Below are 12,022 nucleotides of genomic sequence, written 5' to 3' on the forward strand. Positions count from 1 at the left end.
CAGCGCTTTCGAAAAAGCGAGCCACTTTTTCAAAAGAGAGCACCCAGGCAGTCTGGATGCTCTCTTTTGAAAAAGCACAGTTTGCGTTCAATAGCACCTTTTTTTGAAAGAGCACTTTCGAAAAAAGGCGTTATTCTTCGTAAAATGAGGTTTTCTGCGATTGAAAAAACTACCGCATTTTTTCAATTTACTTTCAAAAGACCATGGTAGTCTAGATGCAGGGGAAGTTTTTTTCAAAAAAAGGCCACTTTTTTCTGAAAAAAAAAAAAACCACCTGTAGCCTAGACGTATCTTAAAGTGCTACAGGACTGCTCTTCATTCCTAGATTAAGAGTTAAAGGTGCAGTGTTAGCCCTAGCTAGTCTCTCCCTATGCTTTATTTTGATTAATTTAACACCATAGGCAAGGCTTGTTATCTACAAAAAGGATGTGGACGCATTGGAGAGGGTCCAGCGGAGGGCAACCAAAATGATTAGGGGGCTGGAGCATATGACTTATGAGGAGAGGCTGAGGGACTTGGGTCTGTTTAGTCTGCAGAAGCGAAGAGTGAGGGGGGATTTGATAGCAGCCTTCAACTTCCTGAAGGGAGGTTCCAAAGAGGATGGAGAGAGGCTGTTCTCAGTAGTGACAGATGGCAGAACAAGGAGCAATGGTCTCAAGTTGTGGTGGGAGAGGTCCAGGTTGGATATTAGGAAAAACTATTTCACTAGGAGGGTGGTGAAGCACTGGAATGGGTTACCTAGGGAAGTAGTGGAGTCTCCATCCCTAGAGGTGTTTAAGTCTCGGCTTGACAAAGCCCTGGCTGGGTTGATTTAGTTGGAATTGGTCCTGCCTAGAGCAGGGGGCTGGACTTGATGACCTTCTGAGGTCTCTTCCAGTTCTATGATTCTATCTTTGTCTTAAACTTTTAAAATGTTAGCTAAGTGCTAACATCACCTTTTAAATCCTAGTCTAGGCAAAGCCTAACTCACAATAACTGCAAAGTGTAAATGAACCGCAGCATTCATGGCACAGTTTCTTCTGAGATCCGTACATGAAAACTATATTATCTAACGTAAGGATTCTCAACTTTGGAAGTCCCAAGGGCCACAATGATACTCACAGCACACGCTGATGGCCGCAACTTAAGTGTTTTTGCAGATAGATGCAAATAACTTCTTTCACATTTACGGGCATGAATACAAAGATTAAGGCAAGACTACACAAAACGCAGACCCCATTTAAGTCAGTTCTGTTGATGTTAATCAAATGCAATATTTACCTGATTTCCACCCATATGACAGCACTTTTAATGAGTAATTACAGTCCAGGAATTTATTGAAGTGCATATCAACAGAAGACCATTCTATTGACTCGCCGTTATGGAGCGTGTTCCCAGTGGAGGCCATGTTCAAAGGATCCCACACGTGGGCTTCATGTTAAGCGCTGCATAAACCCAACTGCAGTGCAGGCCGCAAACAAATAGGCTGTGGGCTGCATGTGGCCCACAGGCCGTGTGTTGAGTAGCCCTGGCTTAATGTTAAGCACCTTTGTAAATCTTTTCACAATTGGGGCTTTAATGTTCAATTGCTAGTCAAGGAGAATGTATCTTTTTAAATAATCTGTGAACTGGATTTTAAGGATAGCGTTAAAGTGACTTATGTCAGCATTAGCTTATGGGACATGATACAAAAGTATTCCAAGATTGTATACAACTTTAAAAATAGATCATATTTTGCATACAATTTTTAATGAATACTGCTTATGTATTGCCATATGTTAACATTATGCATATCAATACATTTATTTGAACATGCAGGTACTACTGATTAGCCAAATGAATGCAACACCCAACGAATTATGTGAAAGAATGCACTGGGAAGTGGGGGTCACACCTCCCAACCCTTTCCTCCACAGCTGACTGCCTCAGAAGTGGAGGCAGCAGGGACTATTGGCCCACCTGCCTATTTCTGCAAGCAGATCACTGTGCAGTTCAGAGGACAAGTGATGGCTCAAGGAGGGAGGCAGGTAAGAGACCAGGAGATGGAGATCTGCAGGTTAGGAAGACAAGTGCTGGTAAGAGGGAGATGCCATGGTCTCTGCCCCAGCCTCAGGTGCTGCTGGGTAACTTTCAGCATGCTGGATTAAGTCTCCAGTGGGCCTGGGACTATTAGATTTAGTTGGGCCCCTGTATACAAGTCTTTTTCCTAATTTAAAACAAAATTTTCACAATTATGGCACGGAGGTTAAGGCTATACTAACCTGTCTTTTAATTAACAGCCATTCTGTAATTATATTTCAGTCTTAAAATATGTAGAATATAGTTAATTCAAAATAGCCTACTCCTTACCTTAGAACAACTGTTATTAGTTTCTGGGAGGGAGTTTGGATGCAGGAGAGGACTCCAGACTGAGGCAAAGGGTTGGAGTGAAGGACAGGGTGCAAAGTGCAGGCTCTGCGTGGGAGGTATTTACCACAGCTAGCAGTTAAAGAGAGTTCAAGTAGGCTGCCTGCATTCAGTGGCCCCATGCCACTTCAGGAAGTGTCTGGCTACTAGCATGTCTCTGCACACCTCTAGGGGGAGTGGAACAGCGCACCTGCATGTGCTGCCTGTACCCACAAGTGCCACCCCATAGCTCTCACTGGCTTCATCTCAAGCACTTAATCTGGCCTTTCTGTGGGTTCATCACTTGGCCTTGGGTTGCAGCATCCCCTTCCTGACATGGGGCATCTGGTAAGGGTATGAAAAGGGATTATTCCTGCCTTGCAAAGCAGAGTCCTGGGGTGCTGGAGTCTCAGAGTTGCAGTGAAAAGGAGAGTCCAGCAGAGTGCCTTTACAACCCAGTGAACCTGCTCTATACAAGTGATGATGCCACACATGAGTCTATGCAAACTGGGAATGTAAAAGGTTAACCAGTAGGGGCTGGAGCAGCTACCTGCCTGCCCCAGTCTATGTTGGATCCATGTCCCCCTCCCCCTCCGCTACAGGTTACACTCTGGCTCCTTTGAGGTGGAGCTGGCTGCAGAGCCCTCCACGAAGGCTCCCCAGGAGGGGAACTCCTGAGGAGGCTTCTCTGCAGAATAAAGCTTATTTAAATTTTATACTGCAGAACCCACTATGTAACCCAAAATGTAACTATGATTTTTAGCAGTTATATGATTACATTTTTAACTGCATTTTTACATCATCTGCCATGCTGAGTGCTCATAATGGGACGGGGACTGCCTGTGTGCATGCAGACCTGCAAGCAGAATCATGGGGCTCATTTGGGGGATGGGCAAGTCTTACTTCTGAGCTGGGGCTGTGAACTCCACATTTGACCTTTTCTGAAAACTTGGCAGAGTTGAGTAGCTCTGGGAGTAGCTGGGCACAGTGCCACACAGCTGGATGCAGAGGAGGAGGTTCCAGGACTGCAGGCTGGTACCCTGCTCCTCAGAAGGCTGCCTGGAGCACTAAAAGGATGGATGAAAGCGTAAATGGGGCGGGGAGGGGGGAATGTTACAACAATTGCAGAGTTCATTACAGAGCTAAGGCTCAGTTTACAAGACAGTAGATAGGAGGGGGTGATAGTGCTGTATAATGGGTAATTAGTATATTGGGGCCAAAGTACTTGCACATTTTCTACTTAAGCTATTCATTGGGTAAAGCCTAGCCAGCATTATTTACCTGTGGATCCTGGTCCAAAAAAGGTTGAGAACCACTGGTTTATATAACTCAACTTTGTATCTCCATAGTTATTAATGTTTGTGGGAGTTTTTACAAATGCATTTAATGGAACATTTTTTTTCTTGAAATGCATTTAGCGGGTAAGTATTTAACACTTAACTTTAAGTGCTAATTATTTAGGATGGCAACTTTAATCATCAGGCATCAGGTGAGTAAAGTTTTAATCATGCAACAATTAAATATTTAATTTCAAATTGTCTGGAGGAGTTCTATTCATAATGATGAAGATTCATTAATAACTTACTTTAAATTACTTTTCTTTTAAAACTGCCCTATGCTAGAGTGTATAGAGCCCTGTATACAAGTATGAAATTTAAGGTTCTTAAAACATTTCCTGTCCTGAGAGAAAGGTGGCCAAAGAAACATGACACTTCTGTAAACTTTGTATAGCTAAATTTGTATTAAGTACCACCAGAAAGGTGGGTTTTTTGTAATTTTCACGTTCTAGCATATTTTAATAGCACATATTGTCAGAAATCACTTCTTTCAATTAAAATTATTACAGCTGGGTAGAAAATAGGATTTAAAATAGGGTTACATTCAGACTTCCAACAGTGGAGTCACTGCCATGCTTCCAATCTGTGTATGTATCCTCAGAATTTCCTCATCTCTTTTCTTCAGATTTGTACCATGTTACATGGAAATATTAACCCCTAAAAGATATTACTTTGAGAGATGAAGGACAGTGATTCCCACAAGACAACAGTGATGGTTACTTAGCAATAACTGGACTTACACAAATAAATTGTCTACCTAGTTTTGGGGGCAAAATCATGTGCTTTGTTACACTGATATCAATCTAGGTCTATGATAGCAATTTTATAGGGAATCCCATTTTTATTCTGCACATATTAAAATGTACAAGATCCTTATAATTAATGTGATTCTCGTGTGTCAGTAATTTAAGACTTTATTTTCATGAGATAAGCTTATGAAGACAGAATGATCCTTCTTAAAACATAAAAATGTTGGGTGCACTTATTTAAATTATAGGCTTTGTCTACATTAGAGAAATATGTACAAGAGTTAACTATAGTTTGGCTGTAGTCTAGCTATTTGAATAAACTGCACCAATGGAAGCTGAACTTCACAGCTGTGTAATGTCTCTACATAGGCGTAATTAACACTGGTGCAAATTTCTCTAATGTAGACAAGGCCTATAATCCATTTGACTAGTAAATGAATGCAACAAAGTGTATGTTAAAAAGAGAAGTCTCTTTTCTCTAGCTCAGTGTTTCCCAATTGGTGCTCCGGGGAACCCTAGGGTTCCGCAGAGCAAAACTAGGGGTTCCGCGAGGAGCCGGCACTCCCCCGCCCCCTCTGAAAAAGAGAGAGAGAGGCAGCTAGCCAGCAGAGGAATGGGCGGTGAGTTGTGTGGGCTCGTGGTGCCCATGCTCCAGCAATATTTGGAGCTGGAGCGGATCCTGCCCCCCCCCCCCCCCCCGTGCATCCTCCCACCCTGGCCCCAGAGCATCTCTCCCCCGTCCCGGTCCCATCCCTGCCGTGCGCAGCCTTCTCTGAGCTCCCCCTTGCTGGCTGCTGCTGCCCTGCGCAGCATGCTCAAACCAGTGGGTGGGTAGATGCCCGGACGTGACTTAACGTCACGGCCCGGGATTTTAAACCTGCTGGGTGCTGTGTTGCGCCGCATGGGTGAGTTGCGGGTTCGGAGTCCGGGGACAGAGCACAGACTCCGGCCTCGCAAAGTGGAAGGCAGAAGGTGAGGGAGAGGGAGGGAAGGGGCTTGTGCAGAGGGAAAGGGGAAGGGCTGGGAGAGGAAGGTGCTTGTGCAGAGGGGAAGGGGAAGGCACCAAAGGGACAGGGGTGGAGGAGAGACAAATGGCAGGGGACCAAGTGCAGACAATGAGGAAAAAGGCAGGAGGGGAGGTGTCAGTGGGAGGGGTACAGGGTGATGCTGGGAGGGGAGAGGGTAAGGGTACTGGGGGCTAGAGGGAGGAGGGGGAGTGCTGGGAGAAGGCTTGAAGGAAGGGGTGGGCATGAGGAAGGCCAGGATGGAGCAAGTCATGTGAGAGGGACAGGGGCATGAGGGAAATGGGGGCAGAGGGTGGTGAGGGGTTGGCATCGAGGAAAAAGGGGGCAAAGTGGACAGGGGAAGTGAGGGAAGGGGGAGGCACCAGGAGGGTGCAGGGGTAAGAGAAGATGCAGGTGCCAGGAGATTCTGGGGGTGAAGCAGAAGGTCAGACACCTGCAGGGGAGGGATCACCATCAGAGGAGAGACACAGGGCAGGTTTGTAGCGGGAGGTGTTAGAAGAGGGGATGAGGAGGGGTAGCTCACATGATCAGAGTGGGGCTACTGGAGGAGTGGGCACAAGGAGGAGAGAAGGGCTGGTGGAGGGAGGCAGGTTGCAGGAGGGCTGAGGACAGTGAGAAGAGTAGGAGTCAGGACAGCAGAGGAAGGAGGAGGGGCAGTAGGCACCAGGGGAGCTGATGGAGCAAGGGGAGGAGACATGGCAGTAGAGGGAAAAGGTAGAGGTTTAAAAGTATTTATTAATAACTTGGGTGGCACATCCAAACAAGCCACATTATCTCAGTACCGGTGCACAACACAAAATTCATTTTGCTCATGGGAGGAAACTCTTAGGCTATATCTACACTGGTTGTTTCTCGCACAAGAACATCTTGCGCAAGAGTTCTTGTGCAAGAACACATCCACGCTGCCATGTGTGAACTGTGCTTTTGCACAAGAGCATTTATGGCAGTGTGGACTCTCTCTTGCCCGAGAAAGTGCCAATGGCTATTTTAGCAATAGGGCTTTCTTGCTCAAGAAATTCATGTCGCCTGTCTACACTGGCCTCTTATGCAAGAATAGTTGCGCAAAAGGGTTTATTCCTGAGTGGGAGCATCGTAGTTCTTGCGCAAGAAGCCCTGATTTCATACATGAGAATGTCAGTGTACTTGTGCAAGAACACATGGCCAGTGTAGACAGGCAGTGAATTTTTGTGCAAGAGCGGCCACTTTGGTGCAAGATCGTGCCAGTACAGACACAGCCAAGGGGAGGAAGGAAGGCAGGGGCAGGGAATCAGCACTGGCTCAGCATGTCTGCATGGTTTGGGGGAAGGTGCAGGGAAATTGAGCTCAGCTGGGTTGCAGAGTGGGGAGGTCTGGGGAGCTGGGCTGAGCTGCAGTGTGTGTGTGGAGCTCAGAGCTCAGTTTGGCTGCAGGAGGAGGGAGGTGCCGGGAACCGGGGCTAGACTCAAGGGGAGGAAGGGGCAGGGAATCGGCTCTTGGCTCAGCAGTCCTGTGGGGGAGGCATGCAGGGATGCAGTGCAGGTCTCAGCTGGGCTGAGGTGGATGAGGGAGGGCATACGGAACAGAAGGGCAGCTCAGCTGGGCTGTGAGGGGCTGCTGGGAACTGGTGCTGCACTCCCTTGGATTGTGGGAGATGGTTTTGCGGGAGGTGCAGGGAACCAGCAGGCGTGAGCAGCTCAGTTGGGTTGCAGGGGATAGAGGTGCAAAGAAGCCTAGTGGGGAAGACGGGGAAACCAGGAGCCCTGAAATGACCTCCCCTGGTCCAAAAATTCCTCATCTGGGACCAGTCAGATCTAGAGGGTGCCAGATCAAGGAGGTCCAACTCCTACCCAAGTCCACTTCTTGCACCCTACCCCCAATCTGCTCCTGCTCCTTCCCCCTGGTCAGACACCCTACATCTAGCCTGCTTCTGCTCCCTACCTACCACCCAGACCTTGACCCCTTCCGCCCCCCACCTCCTTCCCAGATCCTGCACCCCATCCCACTCCTTGGCAGCCCTGCCACCCACTCTAGCTCCGCCCTGGCCCCAGCACCTTGCCTCACACCCCAGGACTCAGCACCAGCCTGGCTCTGGCCCCAACACTCTGCCATCCACTCTAGCACCCTGTTCCTTGTCCCAGCACCCTGCCAGTCACCCTAGTGCCCAGCAGGGACCATGTCCCTGACCACAGCACCCTGCCACCTGCCTGCTCCAGCACCTTGCCCCAGCACCCTGCCACCTGAGCCAGCATCCTTCCACCCAGCAGCACCCTCTCCCCAGCCCCCACCAGTGCATTTGGGACCACATTAGTGAGGCTTGGGCGTTTTTGGAGGAGTTTTTTTGTTTGTTTTTTGCATCTCACTTGTGTGGCCCCAACTGACTTTTCTGTGGGTCAGTGACCTTTGACTCAAAACAGGTTCCTCACTCTTCTCATAAATAAAGACAATGCTAAAACCTTTTGAGTTTGACATAATATTTTATTTTAAAAATGAAGCCTGGCCAACAAGCCCCCAAGTGGGACCAAACCCCCATTTCACTGCAGCATCATAACACTCCTGCACCACCTGACCCCAAATCTGAGCCTATCATACACTGGAACCCCCTGTCCTGAGCCTCTTACATCCCCAAACTCCTGCATCCCACATATTCAGTTTTCTGCCACAATTCAGTTTTCTGCCACAACACTCCTGCGCCATCCGCACATCACAAATCTGTGTCCTGAGCCCATCATACTCACAGCCTCCTTGCCCTGAGTCCCTCACATATCCAGCCCAAACTCCTGCACCCTCACATCACAAGCCCTGGCTTGCTCAGCACCCCAACCTTCCACCTGAGCTCAACACTCCCCAGCCTAGAGCCCCCTCCCCGGGCCAACAGCCCCTTCTCCTGCATCCAAATTCCCTCCCAGAGCTTGTACTTCTCACCCCTTTCCACACCCAAATCCCTCATTCCCACCCCACACCTCACTCTCACTAGGGTGTGACAGGTATAAGGGCTGGGGATAGCAAGTGATGGAGAGGAGGGGGAACAGAGCGGATGAGGCCTCATCGGGGGAGGTCTCGGGGAAAGAATGTGATTTTCATGAATTGGTGGGTCCCTTTCTCCTCCCGCCCCCTCCCCCCCCCCTTTTTTTTTTTTTTTGCTTGACAAACCTAGGGGTTCCTTGAAATTCTGAAAAGCTGAAAAGGGTTCCTCGGCCAAATAAAATTGGGAAACACTGCTCTAGCTTATGCCATACAAACACATCCTTCTATTTCTCTGCACAAAGCATATTCTACCTGAGTCTCTACTGCCATTTGCCTTGCATAGTCATTTACACTTGTGCAAAATAAGTTCAAAGAAATTTTGAAACCTGTGCAAAGTGAGTTATCACTACACAGAGCAATGCAAAAGGAGTTTCTTGGTATGTCCATCACATTTGATGCATAGTATGTATGTTTTTCAATGGTGGAGTTAAAATACTTGAAGCAAAATGCTCCTGGTCTGTTTTCATTAGTTGCAAGTTCCTGTAGTTCCAGATCAGAGCAACTCTCAGTGTCTTCATTGTTTTTCATTTGCATTTCTTATGGTTTTGAATTAACCAACCTTTTTAAAAAAAAAAAGTTGGTTTGTTCTGGTGGAAGAACAGATCACAGGAGCTTAATGGTCTCTGACTTGAGTAGGCAATAGCATTCATTTGCTAATTACTCTTGTTGTAGGGAGTATCTGCTGTTTGTTTGGTCCTTTCAGTTTTACGGATATACTACATAAAAAAAAATCATGCTAGGTATTCCTTTGTTACAGAGATTCAGTGCCACAGTGAGACCACAGAAGGAATTGTATACATACTGCACCGTCCCTTACAAAGGGTACAGGGGCAGTGGGTGAAGCCATGGTACACTTTGGGATAATTTAGTACAGTGTTAAGTCAGCATGTGACAGAGAAATGCCCTAGTGTAAGACCTCACTTCACTCAATTCTAAATTTCTTAAAATATTTTGATTATCAAACCTTTTTATAGTTTGAGTGATCTCAGCAGTGTGATAACACAAATACTTCAAACAGTTCATATAGTTTAAAATTCACCTTTATCTCATGGATAGGAATAATTGGGTTTTTTTGCTATTATTAACTGAAAGTTTCTTCTTTAGTTTGAAGAATAATATTCTCCAACAATAAATTACAGTGCATACTCTGCCAGAGGGGTAGCTGTTAGTCTGTAACGAAAATACTTAAAACAACAAATGGTCCTGTAGCACCTTAGAGACTAACAAAGATAGTACTATGAGCTTTTGTAGGCACAGCCCACTTCTTCAGATGACAAATATGAAGTAAGATGCACAGAGGTTGTTGTTTATCAAGTTTTTTGTAGTGCATATTAGTGTTTGCATTAACAGTCAACATTGTATTGTTATTACATGATATAGGACAAAATTAAGGTTGTTTAAGTCCCTTACAGTGCATTTCTGTACTTTAGCTTGTGTGGATTTTAAGTTTAACCTTAACTCTGGATTTATAAAAATAGTTTTGAGAGTGATATCCTACTAATGTATTTTATTTTAAATTATTGATACCCCTATGCCCTCACTCTTAATTGATTTCAACATAATATTTGTCTATAAATAAATAAGCCAGGGTGAATTTTGTGTTCAAGTAATTAGAAAAAAGCAATTTTTTTTCCATCAGCAGAAAAGAGACTTCCACTATTTCCACTATACAGGCAGTCCCTGGGTTACGTACAAGATAGGGACTGTAGGTTTGTTCTTAAGTTGAATTTGTATGTAAGTCGGAACTGGTACATATTGTAGGGGAAACTCTAGCCAAACATTTCTCCAGAGCTCAGTTTTATTCTCCCGCACCTCACTTCCCTCAGTCCTTTATTCTCAAGCTGAGGTGTCTGCTGAGAAAAGCTGCTCTGCATCTCCCTGGTCTGCTGGGGGGAAGCAGCTAGTGCGGGGTTGCCTCACCTATTTGTAAGTAGGGATCCGATGTAAGTCAGATCCATATAACCCGGGGACTGCCTATAGACCGGTACCAGAGAATACAACATTAAGGGTTAAATCAGTAAGACAATTCTATTGCTGGTTTCTACAATCCTTAATGATGTTGAATGTCTCTTCTTTTTGCAAATCTGTTCATCCTTTCTTTTTCAGTGCTGAATGGTGAGGATGAGTATATTCCATCAAAGGGATAATCTCACTGTTTTAAGCATGTAATTGTCTTGTGAGCAGTAATTCTTCTTTCTGGAGTGATCAGATTAATTGATTGTAGTTATTATGTTGGTCAGTTTTCTGTTTTGAGGGTTTGCAGTTCATTCCCTCAGATTTTCTTTTTCTTTTTAGGTGGATGTCTTGGCAGCCATTTTTTTTTCAAATGCTGTGAATACTGAATTAAGTCAGATTCCCCTTCTCCTCCCTCCCAGTGTTACTATTCCCATCTTCACCCTAGATAAGATTTGTAAATTCTCTGAACTATATTGGTTTGTTTCAGTGAATGTAGGCATGCCCCTTGTTTGCAAATCAATGTAGGCATATTGCTGGCTACTCTTGTTTGGTGAATAGATTCTAGCACTTAATCAGAGGTAGCAACTAATCTGCCTCCAGCGACAGAGAAAAAGTGGAGAGATGTAGCTGTGTCAGTCCCTAGACATTAAAGAGAGGTCCTAGGACACAGCTACAAGACAGCAGTGAATAAGCCAATCAGGTTATGCTATTCATCACTGTGTAAGAGGTTGCATGAATGACCCCCAAGAACTTACGACTGGTGTTTTGTAACTCCAAAACTATAGATCATTTGATATAAATCGCAAACTACCTTCCACATCCTAATGATTTAACCAACAAACCAAACAATGGAGGTGTTAATTGTTCTTATCAGCATCTTGTAACTACTTGAACAATCTACTCACTGTCTCCTTTTTTCCCTCTCTTCCTCCCCCCCTTTCCCCTCCCTTATTTATTCTTGGATCTGGACTCCTAATACTCTAGTCCTCTGAAGAAGTGGGCTGTGCCCATGAAAGCTCATGATACCATATACATGTTTTTTTTAGTCTTTAAAGTGCTACTAGACTATTCATTGCTTAAGTTTTTCCTGTTACAAGAACATTGTGTCTCTGACCCTCATTTATCCAGCAGCAGAACTAATTATTGTCAAAAATAAGAATATACTCAGAGACAAACTTTTAGGACCACAATGTGCCCAGCCACTTTATGGCTGCTCAAGAAGGAGAGTGCCCAAGAAGACTCCATCTTCCTCTTCCTCACACAAGGAATGTAAAATCCTATTTAATCAGTTAACCAGTTAAACATAATGTTTAAGTGCTTAAACGGGGGCTGGTAGCAGGACACTCCAGCCCTTTTCCCAGTTCACTGGAGCCAGGCTGGAGTGCCTGTGGTTAAGCAGGCCCTGCCAGGCTGCAGCAGCTCCTGCTGACTAACTGGTTAACCATTCAAATCCCTACTTTATAGCCTCTGGTCACAATTGGAGTTCCTCTTATCACTCCCATGGTAACAGCCTGAGTATCTGGCTAGATATGTTGAATTTGCTGAACTGATGTGATTATTTGGATCCTCTACTGTGGTTATCCCTGAC

Source organism: Pelodiscus sinensis, chromosome 5 (genome assembly GCF_049634645.1).
Source record: "Pelodiscus sinensis isolate JC-2024 chromosome 5, ASM4963464v1, whole genome shotgun sequence".
Taxonomy (NCBI): Eukaryota; Metazoa; Chordata; order Testudines; family Trionychidae; genus Pelodiscus; species Pelodiscus sinensis.